Raw genomic sequence first — 13,182 nt, 5'->3', positions numbered from 1 at the left:
AGAAGCATTAATACACTAATAGATATTTTGCAGTAAAAGATTATCTGGGATATGTAACTATCATTCTCATGGTTGATAAGCAGAATATATAACGACTAAACAGCGGCTGGGACTTTTTTTAAATATGCATGCACCATAAACAATTTCATAAATCAGTATTCAGAGCTTTTGCTTTTTATATATGCTTTATATATTGACGATTTTTGTGAACATAAATTATTTTTTCATGTACATACTGAGAACGAACATTCATAATATTTGTTACGTTCGATATTTCTTTCATTCTGGTGACTGTCTTAGAAATATATCCTGCTGAAGAAGCAGTTAATACAGACTGACTAATTTGCTCGTCTTACTCTTTATTAGTATTTTGAAGGGGTTATTATGGCAAAAGACTTACAGCTGAGATGTAAACAATTAGAAATTGTTTTGTAAATATTTATAAGTAATAACTTCTACATTCAAAACTGTCAATCTATTATAGCAATGTCTTCTTGTGTACAAAGATTAAGAATCTGCACGAAAGGTTTGAAGAACGGTTATTCATATTTTGTGATGATATAAAAAAAACTTTTATTTTAGTTTCTGTAACTATACGATTTTTTTTTTCATGTTTATACTTTCCAAATTAATTTATCAACTGCTACTTCAGAAGTCATTGTTAGGGCTCCTGATAACCAGTGCATCATTGAAGTCACACAAGTGCAGCAAACAATACATGAGGTTCATTTGATGACAATTGGTGCCACACAATATTTTTGAGTGTTTTATTTTCTTTCGTATTTTGTTATTTCATTGTGTGATGGTGGAAAGTGATCAAAAATTTTTATAAAATAATTTAGGTAGCGGATGATAGAATCTATGATGTGGGTCTTGATGAAGCCACAACCTGTGATTTGACAAGAAATATAAGATTTATCAAAGATACGTCACTCGAACGGTGGCTTAGTGGAAAGAGGGCTCACACGGAACGCGAAAGGTCGCGGGTTCGAGTCCCGCATCGTTAATATATTTTGTTTTCAAATTTAATTTGTGTTATTAATCCCAGGCGTGAGGGTTATCACTTTAAAATATAGCAAATTGTTTATATTTGAAAGAGCGACATCTCAAGTCAATTTCCTAATATTAAAATATTGGGTTTGAGCATGTTATCAACTGTAAAGTAGATCCTGTAGATGAAGCCACAACCTGTGAGTTGAAAGAAATTCAAGATTCATCAACGATACTTCACTCAAACGGTTGGCTCAGTGGAAAGAGCGCTCGAACGGAACACAAGAGGTCGCGAGTTCGAGTCCCGCATCGTTCATAAATTTTGTTATCAAATTTAATTTATGTAATTAATCCCAGAAGTGAGCGTTATCACTTTATAAATGCACCATGCCTAACATATAATATGATTTCTGCCTACTTCACTGTGAAGCGAGATTTTACGTAGATTTATGTAATGTCTGGAGTTCATGTCATACTCACTTTTGTTGAAGTATCACACTGTATGTATCAAAATATAAGCATTATCAAGTGGTTTTTATTCAAAACAATACGTGATAAATTTCGATTTCATTGCAACTCTCACAAAGGAGAGAAATCAGAAAGACAACATCGGGCATTATAGGTTTCACCGATCAATTATATCTACCGCATGATTTACGAGCTTTAAGAGATTATCGATCTTAGTGCTACGGGCATTGAATATATTATTGATTTACTCTATTCCAGTTTTAAAATTAATCTTAAGATAACTGCAGTACTGCCTTAAAACCAAAACGCTGTGATAAGCAGTTAAAAGTATTCTCATCTGACCTAAAGGTAAGCTTTCGCTTCCGCTCCAGGTGTTTATAATCATTGTTATTAATTATTAGACATTGCAGCCTTTGAGGCATAACATCAAACTCTAACGCCGGAGGTCGTGGGTTCGAGTCCCGCATCGTTCATAAAAAAATTGTTTTTCAAATTTTATTTGTCTATCAAACTATTGTTTTAGGTATATTTACCACCGGAGAAGAGGGCACAGTTTTAGTAGACACAAGATGGACCGATGATCCTGTAATAGGTTTGTTGAGGGTAGCGCATAGAGCAGATCGTCGTGGACATCTTTCGGGGAGACTTTTGTCCATCGCTGGACGTCTTTCGCTTGAAATGATGAGTGCGATCAAAAGTAAACCAATCGTAAGAAAATTTTGGAAACAGAAAGGAAAGGAAATTTTCTGGTTAGTATTAAGTTCGACCATAATTAGAGAAAATTGAAACAGTTCGACACAGAAAGAAACAGAAGTTTAGGGCCGATATGATAAGGTCGTTTTAGCACTGTTTGTAGTACTCTAGCCCTTAGCACAGTTAATGATGTTGTTGATGAAAATCAAGATGCAAAGAGTTGAAAATATTTGTATGAAAAAATGGCTAAAAATGATGCAAAGAGTTGAAAACATTTGAATGAAAAAATGGCTAAAATGTTTAACGTTAAGACAACATATTAACCAAGAAAAACTACCGAAGGAAATACGTACTTTAGGAGCTTGGAAGATTTATAAAAATAAATAATAGAATTTGCATGGATTGAGCGTAACGCTTTTTCTTTAAGTGACGAATTATACTTACCTTCTTCTATAGAGATACTCCGAGTAACGATCGAACAGCTCAAAACGTCGGCATGGAACTAGATCGGCCACCGCCACCAAGGGATTCTTTTCATACACCAAAGCAAGTTCTAGATTGTGATGGGCAAAGCTGATCACCTGGTGAAGAGTGATAAACGAAGATGCGAAGAATATTACGAAGACCGGGAGTGAAGTTAACCGGACATATCGACGGAGCACTGTGGACGTCATAGACCAACTCGAAGTTGAATAAATTTGATTCAAATAGGCACTAATGGATTGTCATTTTACATAACAAATCATACTTAACATAAAAAGAAGAAAAATAAACTGTATAAATGTAAATTATCGTAATTTGGATGCATTAATCTTAAAGAGCTTGAATTAATTTCTTATAATATAAGTGTGCTTCGTGAACATAATAGTCGTGATTAGTGTATTATTTAGTAAGAGACGAAACCATGCCGCAAGGATTTTCAATAAGTAACTCTTTTTTTTTTTATGAAAATAAGGGTCGAGACGAGCAGGACGGTCAGCTGATGGTAATTGATACGTCCTGCTCATTACAATGCAGTGCCGCTCAGGATTCTTGAAAAACCCCAAATATTCTGAGCGGCGCTACAACTGCGCTCGTCACCTTGAGACATAAGATGTTAAGTCTCATTTGCCCAGTAATTTCACTAGCTACGGCGCCCTTCAGACCGAAACACAGTAATGCTTACACATTACTGCTTCACGGCAGAAATAAGCGCCGTAGATTATGGGTACCACACCCATAATCTAGCGAAATCCTGTGCAAAGGAGCCTCCCACTTCTGTGCCATTTTGGCAGTCCCCATTAAGAAAGTTATTTTTTTTTTTTTTTAAATTAAATAAGTACACTTTTAACTTATTAATATATCTTGCCAAACTTCAACAGTTTGTTGGCAAGTTAATGCGCTTAAAAAACATTTAATTATGTGTACATACTTAACTACTACGTACTTTAATCTAAACTATTAGGACTTACAACTAAACATTATTAGAATTATTCAAATTAGACAAAAGAAAACATTTACTAAATCTATTATTGTATATTGTTATTGTTGAATAACATTAATACAAGTACGGTATTTGTTTTTAATTAAATACTCCAAAGAGTAGTTGCAAATGACGGTTGAAATATGGTACCCAGTCTAGACGAAATCAGAATTACATAATGCGCATGTTTGATGTTGTATAAAGAAAGTAACAGGTGTCGCGAATATATTCGTGTTCGATTTTCTCTAAGACCGGTTGTCGTATTTTATAATCACAGCATAATATTACTTCATTGAGAGTGCATTCATGGATTGGATTAATGCACAGCAAACGTCATCTGTAATGAGACGGACTTTTCTAAGAAGAGGTGGATAAACGAGCTTTCGGGTCACCTGATGTTAAGTGATCACCGCCGCCCACGCCCTTTTGCAACACCATAGGAATCACAGCAGCGTTGCCAGCCTTTTAGAAAAGTGTACGCACTTTTTTTTAGGTAACCAAGTCGTATCGTGCTGAAAACACTGCAGAGGGAAGCTCCACAGCTTGGTTGTACGTGGTAGAAAGTGCCTTGAGAACCGTACTGTGGAAGAGCGCCACACATGCATCTGGTGGGGATGATATCCTAATTTGTGGCGTGTCGTACAAAGGTTCCACCTTCGGCGGCAAGAATCAGATCAAACAGCTTGTAGAATACACACGAAGAAACGATGTCTCTACGCAACGCTAAGAGATCTAGCCGTTGACAGAGCACTAGATCCCCGACAATTCAAGCAGTTCTGTGCTGCATGCGGTCATAATTATGATACGAGCTGATACTGGGGTATGCCAGACCAGAGATAACAGCAATACTCCATATATGGCCAGACCTGGGGTTTGTATACGGACCGGCTTGAAGTATTACCCTGCTCTATTTATGACGCCCAGCTTCTTCGAAGCCAAATTGGCTTTGTATTCCAGTTGACCGCGGAATTAGCAATCACACGAAATTTTAAGACCCACAATTCCTACACTAGTCGAGGCAAAATTCATTCCTCGGTCTTCACAAATAATGAAATATTCTTCTACATTGGTTAATAAATTCCTGGCTTTAAATTACCTTGACCTAACAAACAAAATATTTTGACATATATTTAACAAAATCCAATACTCAATCGTGACCTTTATTCCAACAAAATGAAAAATTACGATGAAGTTGAAAAAGTTAGATTTCTTCACGATTGTCATAAAATGATGTTGACATTTCAAATACTTTTATTTTTGCAGGCATAACATCATAAAATTCTTGAGTTTGAATACATTATTGAACTTTGTCTCAATCTTCTTATAAAAAAATTATATAATGGTTTTTACGTAGTGCTTAAGTTCTCTTTGGTTTTTACACATTCTCTTTAACTAACAGTGGTAAGAAACTTCTTTTATGCAATATATAAAAATGTTATTGCCAGGAGGCTCCGCTCTTTCTTAGCCTTAAATAGCAATAAAGATGTAATGAAATACGATAAATGTGTATTAATTTAATGGTAGTGTCCAGGCGGTCAATGCAATTTTACATTAATGGGAGTTTCTATTATACAAAATTTTATGTAACTATTTTTTTATTTAATTAAAAAGATATGCCGCATTTATACTGCATGCTAGAGAACTTAGTTATTAGTTATGGTATAACAAAAGTAACTACGTCTTTCCTTCGTTCAATTCAATATTAGGATCGTAGTTTTATGGATGTTAGAACTTATGTAATTATAAATAAATGAAAAAGTAATTTAATACTATAATTACATATCATGTTATACATGTACATCAGTCTTTCAATATAGCAATAAAATTATTGGCTCTAAGACTTACCAAATTATATTAGACTAGATTAACTCTTAAATGTATTTATTATTCAAACAAAACAAATCTTATAACTATATTTACAATACTACGACTACATAAAATTAAAACTATCATTACGTGGAAGCGTACCAAGAATACTGGCAGCATTACCGCGTTGGATAGCAAGGCTGATCCGTTGACCGAAATAACTGCCAGCGCTTGGGTTTCCAGTAGCCTTATTGAGGCGCGAAGATAGTACTTTGAACATTCTCCGCGCCTAGACTTAGACTAGATTAGTATCAAATATTATGTTTTGATTAATCAAAGAAGTGCTTCAAAAATGAACTTGATACCTCGTATCATTTGTTTTAATTTGATTATCCTGCAACAGCACACCACAGGAGCGTTGCCGGCTTTTTACAAAGATGAACACGCGTGTTTTGAAGGTACCCATCTTATTCGAGCGAGAAACACGGCACAAGGAAGCTCATTCCACAGCTTGTGTGTATGTGGAAGAAAGTTTCCTGATAAACGCACTGTAGAGGAACTCCATACATCCATATGATATTAATGCTCTAGCTATTGAGGAGTAGCTGTTGGAATGTCCACTTTATACAGAAATCAAGTGGCTACAGAAATATTTAATGCTAAATATCCTTTAATTTGATTTTAACTTAACACACGGACAGTCAAGGGTTCATATCAGAGAAGGGTCAACGATCGAGCAAAAGAATGTTTGTAAGAACACTTGGAAGGACTATATCTTAAGCATATTCTTACCTTAAATCACAAAAAGACTTGCAAATATCGCGTTTGTATCTGTAAATAAAAAAAAGATAAATTAATACATAATACATATATTGATTATTTACCTCTTACTCTTCATCACATAAATAGTAATTTTACATTAAGAAATAACGCAGGTAGTGTGTTGGGTTATAACCCAACTAATATGCTCAGTAGCAAACCTTTTTCAGAGAAAACACTGCCAACACCTTTTTGATTTATTTTAGTTTTTTCATTTGTTCCTGTTGTATATTAGTTTTAATTAGATTACGCATATAAATTATAGGTATTTATATTTTCATATAGGTTTTTTAAATTTTTTTCACATTATATTTTGTTGAAATATTTTGTGTTTCCATGTACTTGTAGTGTTTGTTCCAAATAAAGATATGCTTACTTACTAATACACATTAACAATAAACGTTACAGAAATACGTACTGATAAACCTTGAGTAGGTTGTATTGGCAAATGGTCTCGTCAAAATTGGTGTTTACACAGAAGTTAACGCCCTATTTGTGAAAGATGAGGACGCGAGTCATGTCATGCCACCCATACTCTATTGCAACACTGGACCAACCGACGCCATTAAAAAAAAATAGCCTTTATTGCTGCTTTTCCTTACAATTAGTATATATATGCCTACTTACTAAACACTTAATTGATTTAATCTATTCTATTATTTGAACTATCGGCAACTGGATGTTTGTTTAGGACAGCTTGTCTATCGACAAAGGCCTCTAAAGATTTCCACGTATTCCTGTCTCTCGCTAAACGGGTCCATATCGGACCAGCCACTTTCTTGAAGTCTTCTTCCCATCTTTTGCTTTGTCTGCCTCTATTTCTTTTGCCATTACTGTCCTTTAAAAAGATATATAAAGCTCCCAAGACTAGCTCTGCTAATAAGGATTGTTTTACGGAAGAGGAAAAACGAGCGGGACACCTGATGTTAAGTGATCACCGCCACTCATATTCTCTTGCAGCAGCAGAAGTATCACATGAGCGTTGCCAGCCTTTAAAAAGGTGCACGCGCTTTTTTTTAAGGTTCTATTTATAGTTTCCAAGGAACCCATGTAGTACCGTCGTTGAAACTGCGCACAATGAACCTCATTCAAATTCAAATATTTTTATTCAAAATAGGATGTGACATCATTTATTGAAAGTCAAAAAACTAACACCCATTCTAAAATAAATGCCTCTGGCCTGAGAAGAATGGGCGCAACAAACTCAGCGGGCTTTTTTTTTCATCAAAAATATGTTTTCCAATTAAAGTAACATTTACAAAGTAACATTGTACAATTAAACTTATTATTTAATAGCCTGAGGACGGTCGCTCCACTCCCAATCTGTGGCATCATTAAGAAAGTCATTAATGTTATAGTAACCTTTACCACACAAACGTTTTTTAACAATTCTTTTGAATAACGTAATACTTTTGTTTTGAACATTTTCTGGGAACCTGTTGTAAAAGCATATACATCGCCCCACTAAAGACTTGCTAACTCGACTTAGTCGAGTTGTAGGCGTTATAAGCTTATGTCTGTTCCTGGTGCTAACATTATGGTTATGACAGTTTCTCGCAAATTCACTTATGTGCCTATGAACATACATTAAATTCCACAGCTTTGTATTACGTGGAAGAAAGTTCCTTGAAAACCGCACTGTGGAGGAACATATGACAGGAAGGATAACATGCTAACATCTCTATGTGTGATAACCTTACAGTGCTTAAACTACGGGCCTCTTTAAAATAAAGTCTCAGCCACTTTTCAGGCAATATCTATAAATAATTTTAAATGTTTTCAGTTTTATTTTTGATGATTTATGATTTTGATTATTATAACACTAGAAATAAGAGATTGTTTATAACTAATTCTAGTAGGCTTCATAAGATACATAATAGATTTAGAGGAAAAATATACACTTTTAGGCATTATCTATAAAAATTTAAATGTTATATTAAAAAAGGGCTCTGTCGTAAATCCTACTGCTCCACAGCTAAGTCTAAGTGATCGGACAGCCCGGGACTAGATTATGATTATTTTATAGCAACAGCAATGAGAGTACAATATTGTATATTTTATTAAAAAGAGGGCAAATAAATAACGCTGTGGGAAGAAGGAACGGAGGGTTTCTTGCGCGGCTTCTTCTCAGAGCGCCATTTGTTTCCGAAGCGGTGGTAGTGTAAGAAAAGACATCAAAAGCAATTGTAATGGAATCAATATTATTTATGCCTCTTAAATGAGTTTGTACTCGTATATACGTAATGCAGTATTACATCCAATGAAAGTGAAATGATCAAAAGTAAGAGGCGATCAAACTGGTTTTGTATTTTTGAGAAACACCACGTGTGTATTGAGAAGTTATTATAAAACGGACATTTAATGCAATATATTACTACGAACATTAATAATGACAAGTTAATTCACCGGTAGGTAATGTTTATTACCGAATATCCCAAACATAAATACCACACAACGTATATAAATGCTGTTTGTTACGTTATTCTGTTAAATTTGTAAGATATTACTAAAATGTGTGGGAATTAAAATATTAGAATTGTACCTTGTCAACTTTGATACTTAAACCTTTCATTATAATACCACCTAAATAGGTCAATTAACAATAATTAACCTCTTCAGGTGGTTTTATAATGAAAAGGTTTAAGAACACAATATTCTACTTACTGTCATAATAGAAATAGAACAAATTTAACATGTTCTTTATCTCAGAAATGAAAATCTCAGAATGTCTCTTTTTGTGAGAATATCAAAGTATATAAAAATAGCTACCTATTATATTAAATTAACGCGTATGCGCAATTAATTTACAGCGTATTTTAATGAATAATTTACTCTTTATTACATTATTTGACAACCTACCTTATCTACTGTAGAAGATATACTTATCTACTGCAGATAACAAACGATTTATAAAGATTTACGGACGTTGTCAATAACTCATCTATCCTTAGTTTAACTTACTTAAGGTAGACAAATCTATCCTTTTACGTTAACTTACATTTCAATAACCTATCGACATAAAGCATTGGACTATAACTATATTGGACATAACTATGGATATATACGATCTTGTCATTAAATGGTGATAGTAATGTATCCGTAACTAGAGATACGTTATTGGAAACGGCCGTTATAGATCATGTGTCATCCGAATTCTAGTGGTTAGAGCGCTAAAGAGGACCTAAAGACGCACATTATGGGAATTTTTGTACATAAATAACAACAATAATAATATTGACACACTCTTACACAAATTACCTAGCCCATAACTAGGCATAGCCTGTACTATGGGTGCAAGACAATGATAAATTTAAACAATATACTAATATACATACATAAATACAAATAAACATCTATGACTCAGGAACAAACATTCATATTCATCATGAAAAATGATTGCACCTACCGGGATCCGAACCCGGGACCTCTAGCTCAGTAGACAGGGTCACCAACCACTGGGCTATAGGGGTCGTCTAATTTTGATATTGGGTGTGAGGAAAATTACATAAAACAAATAAAATTTAGTTACTAGATCAATAACCTAATAATATCTCTTAGCCTGAGATCTATACTATGTAGACTTTGCTCAGACTTTACTCACGTAAAACTTTGCTGAGTGTTGTGATAAAAGAAAGAAAGATAGAAAATTATTTTATTCGATCACACAGCTTAAAACACTAAAATAAAATTGACAAAAAATATATACAATAAAACAATACTAAATCTAAAATAAAAACAACAATAATTGTTGTATATGATCAAATACAGGTCTCTCACTCAGCATTGTGCTACAGCAAGCTGCTTCGCTGGTTTTCAGTGGGAGCCTTACTCGGGTGTCATCACGGATACAGCTTGGTCCAGTTATCAATCAATTTACTAACCAATTAAAATTAAAATATGATGAGAAACAAAAAAAACACTAACTAAAATAAACGAAATACAAATAAAAATAAACAGGAAAACAGTAAGACAACAAATCAAAAGCAGTTTTACAAAAACACAACCGCTGCCTGTAGGCAGCAAGGACGTACGGTCTAAGTGCTGGAATGATTATTTTAATTGTTTTTGTGTTGTTAAAATATAAGTTTTATAATTTATTTTTAAACGATGATTTTAGTGATCTTACTGGTGGTGGCAAGTCATTCCAGCACTTAGTTGTGGCAAACTTAAAACTTCCCTTAAATGCGACTGTTAAAAATTAAAATCTCGCTTAATGCCTGCTGACCTATCAGTCAACCACATAAGTTTCTCACGCGAACTAGACTTTTGCATTGCGCTGTCTTAGCTTAAGGTATGCATATTTCAGCTGTCAAATGACTAGAAAAACGAAATCAAAGATTAAGCTAAGCTTACATTTAGCTGAATTCTATGTAAGTGAAGTCTGAGCAATGTCTAAGTACGCTGCGTAGATCTCAGCCTAAAACCCCTGTTCAATGGCCGGATATGTTTTTGGGACATCTCTGAAGCCGATGAAAGTCAAGGAGGTGGAGACAATTTATGTACAATTCGCTTTGTTGGCAAAACTTTTCAACAATCTGCATACAGCCTTACGATCTGTCCCAAAAGACTTTTTCCATTTTCAGTTATTTATTTATTTATTCAACCCACCACTGATAATTACTTTAATACAAGCAACAATACTAATAATTATACCAGTGGGAGGCTCCGTTGCACAGGAGCTAGATTATGGGTACCACATCGGCGCCTATTTCTGCCGTGAAGCAGTAATGTGTAAACATTACTGTGTTTCGGTCAGAAAGGCGCCGTAGCTAGTGAAGTTCCCGGGGCAAATGAGACTTAACATCTTATGTCTCAAGTTGACGAGCGCAATTGTAGTGCTGAGAATTTTTGGGTTTTTCGAGAATCCTGAGCGGCACACCATTGTAATGTGCAGGGCGTATCAATTAGCATCAGCTGAACGTCCTGCTCGTCTCGTTCCTTATTATCATAAATAAACTACAAAATTAATTCTAAAGTAAATTCTAAATTCTTTTAAGGCAGATACAGCATGCAATTATTATGAAGCTTACAGATATATATGATATAATCAAGTAAAGTATACTTCAATTAAAATAACATATTACCGAAAAACTATTACAATGGAGTACTTCTAGGTCACAAGTAGTTCACTATATTAAAATAAAAAAAAAAAGTATTGAATTAGGCGTTACTTTGCGGAAATCCATAATTATACAAATGATTTAAGTTTTCTTTAGTGTTAATTCCACCAATATTTGTTTTTAAAACAATTCTGATTGAGTCTCGTACCAGATTTTGGCGAGACAACACGTCCTGAGGATGCCTCGTGTAGAGGCGAAACACGTGTCGAATTGTTTTAAAAACAAATATTGGCGGAATTAATACTAAAGAAAACTTAAATCATTTGTATATTAAAATCAGTTAATAATATTTTGTTAATATTACAATTGTTTAATTTATCACTTAATAAAAGTTCACAACGTAATGATTTGTTAACATTTGTTCAATTTCTTTTAGTCTATTCTAAACATACATACCAAAACAGAAAATACTCAAACAAAAAACTACACGTTACTTTCATTTAACGCGTGATCGAGTACGGAAAGTTATTAAAAAACATTAAGGTTGGCTTACGTAAGAATTTCTTTATAATCCAGAGCACTGACACCGGATGCAAGTCAGAAACGCATAGCGGATATCGTATTACGTGTTTACAAATATTTATATCTGTTCACTATTAGCACGTGTAAGTGTTATCGAAATTACTTGAAATCAAATTGTTTCCTGTCTCTTTGTTCCCGTGAGATTTGCATGTAAAGTATAATTTGGCAGGTTATTAATGGTTTTTTAGTCGCGCTGACTATGGATATTGAATGACATTGATCTATCACACTTGGCTATGTGACGCTTGTTCGCGTAACGTTGGCTCGAGTTGACTAAGGGAGACTCGCTCAATGGTTTCATCAAACAACTTATGATATTGGAAGAACTAGAACCACAAATGGAAAAATAAATATATAATTTAAAAAATTTTATACTTAGATAGTTTTATCAGAAAGTATAAAAAAATCCACAAAACCTCAATTGTAGCTAAATTTATGGACGATGCTACAGATACGAACCCGCACCCAAAGAGGATGTACCACAGAACAGTTTAAATGTCTTTTACCTGTTCTGTGGTAATTAAAGTATGGCGATTAGCGACGAAGTATAATCCGGCTAAGTTTGAAAGCGAACAGTTGCGTAAAACGTAGTGGATTTAGGCTAAATCCGTTTTTTACAAGATTATAGCCGTCATCTATCAATGAGTGCAGGTTTCATACCATCGAGTGAATCACTTTTTTCTTAGAGAGTTTCGCTAGTTTCGAGAGGTGCGCTCTCTGGTTAAAGCCGTTAATCTTGATATGTTTGTTTATTCAACTCTCGGGTTGTGGCTCGACGGTGGCGGACGCTTGGTAAGAGTGCTGGCACGTAGCCCGAGATGCACAAGTTTGATTCCCGCATCGTCCATCAATATTGGTACAAATTAAATTTGTATACTATGCCCAGAAGTGAGGGTTATAACAAAGTATCTATGGAATCTTATTTTATAACAAGACCATATGAAATCATTCTTAATTGAAATAAAACTGAAGCAATGAAAATATAAAGATTACACGAAGATAATTAATACAAAGACGAAAGCTATTAACATTTTACATGTCATATCTCATGACTTAGACAGGTGTACATAGCATTGTGGTCTAGAGGCGTTGAACTCAGACGTATGGTGAATTCTAATTGTGAACTCAGTTATTATCTTACCAGTGATTACATCTGATTGATATTATGTAACATACGTTATATTGCAATGTTACATAACACTATTAAACTATTATCTGTTATTTATAAATTATGACATTCTGCCCTCGGGGAATTTCGTTTTTATTTATAATCAACAGGAAAAATTTCGTGAGCGATAACAA

The 13,182-nt window shown here is 34.2% G+C and overlaps 1 protein-coding gene across 2 annotated transcripts in view; it reads right to left on the bottom strand.

The window, feature by feature from the left end:
• The window catches only part of LOC126968290 (uncharacterized), a 185,772-nt gene that overhangs the window by 120,087 nt on the left and 52,503 nt on the right, over positions 1 to 13,182 (bottom strand). Inside the window, exon 2 of one of the 2 annotated variants that reach the window (XM_050813194.1) lies at positions 6,212 to 6,250. The exons of the other annotated variant lie outside the window; for it this stretch is intronic. The gene's annotated coding sequence lies outside the window, so the exon portion shown is untranslated. The remainder of the gene's footprint in view (positions 1 to 6,211; positions 6,251 to 13,182) is intronic. 2 annotated transcript variants of the gene reach the window in all.

Source organism: Leptidea sinapis, chromosome 1 (genome assembly GCF_905404315.1).
Source record: "Leptidea sinapis chromosome 1, ilLepSina1.1, whole genome shotgun sequence".
Lineage (NCBI taxonomy): Eukaryota > Metazoa > Arthropoda > Insecta > Lepidoptera > Pieridae > Leptidea > Leptidea sinapis.
This window is presented reverse-complemented; position numbering and strand designations above follow the sequence as displayed.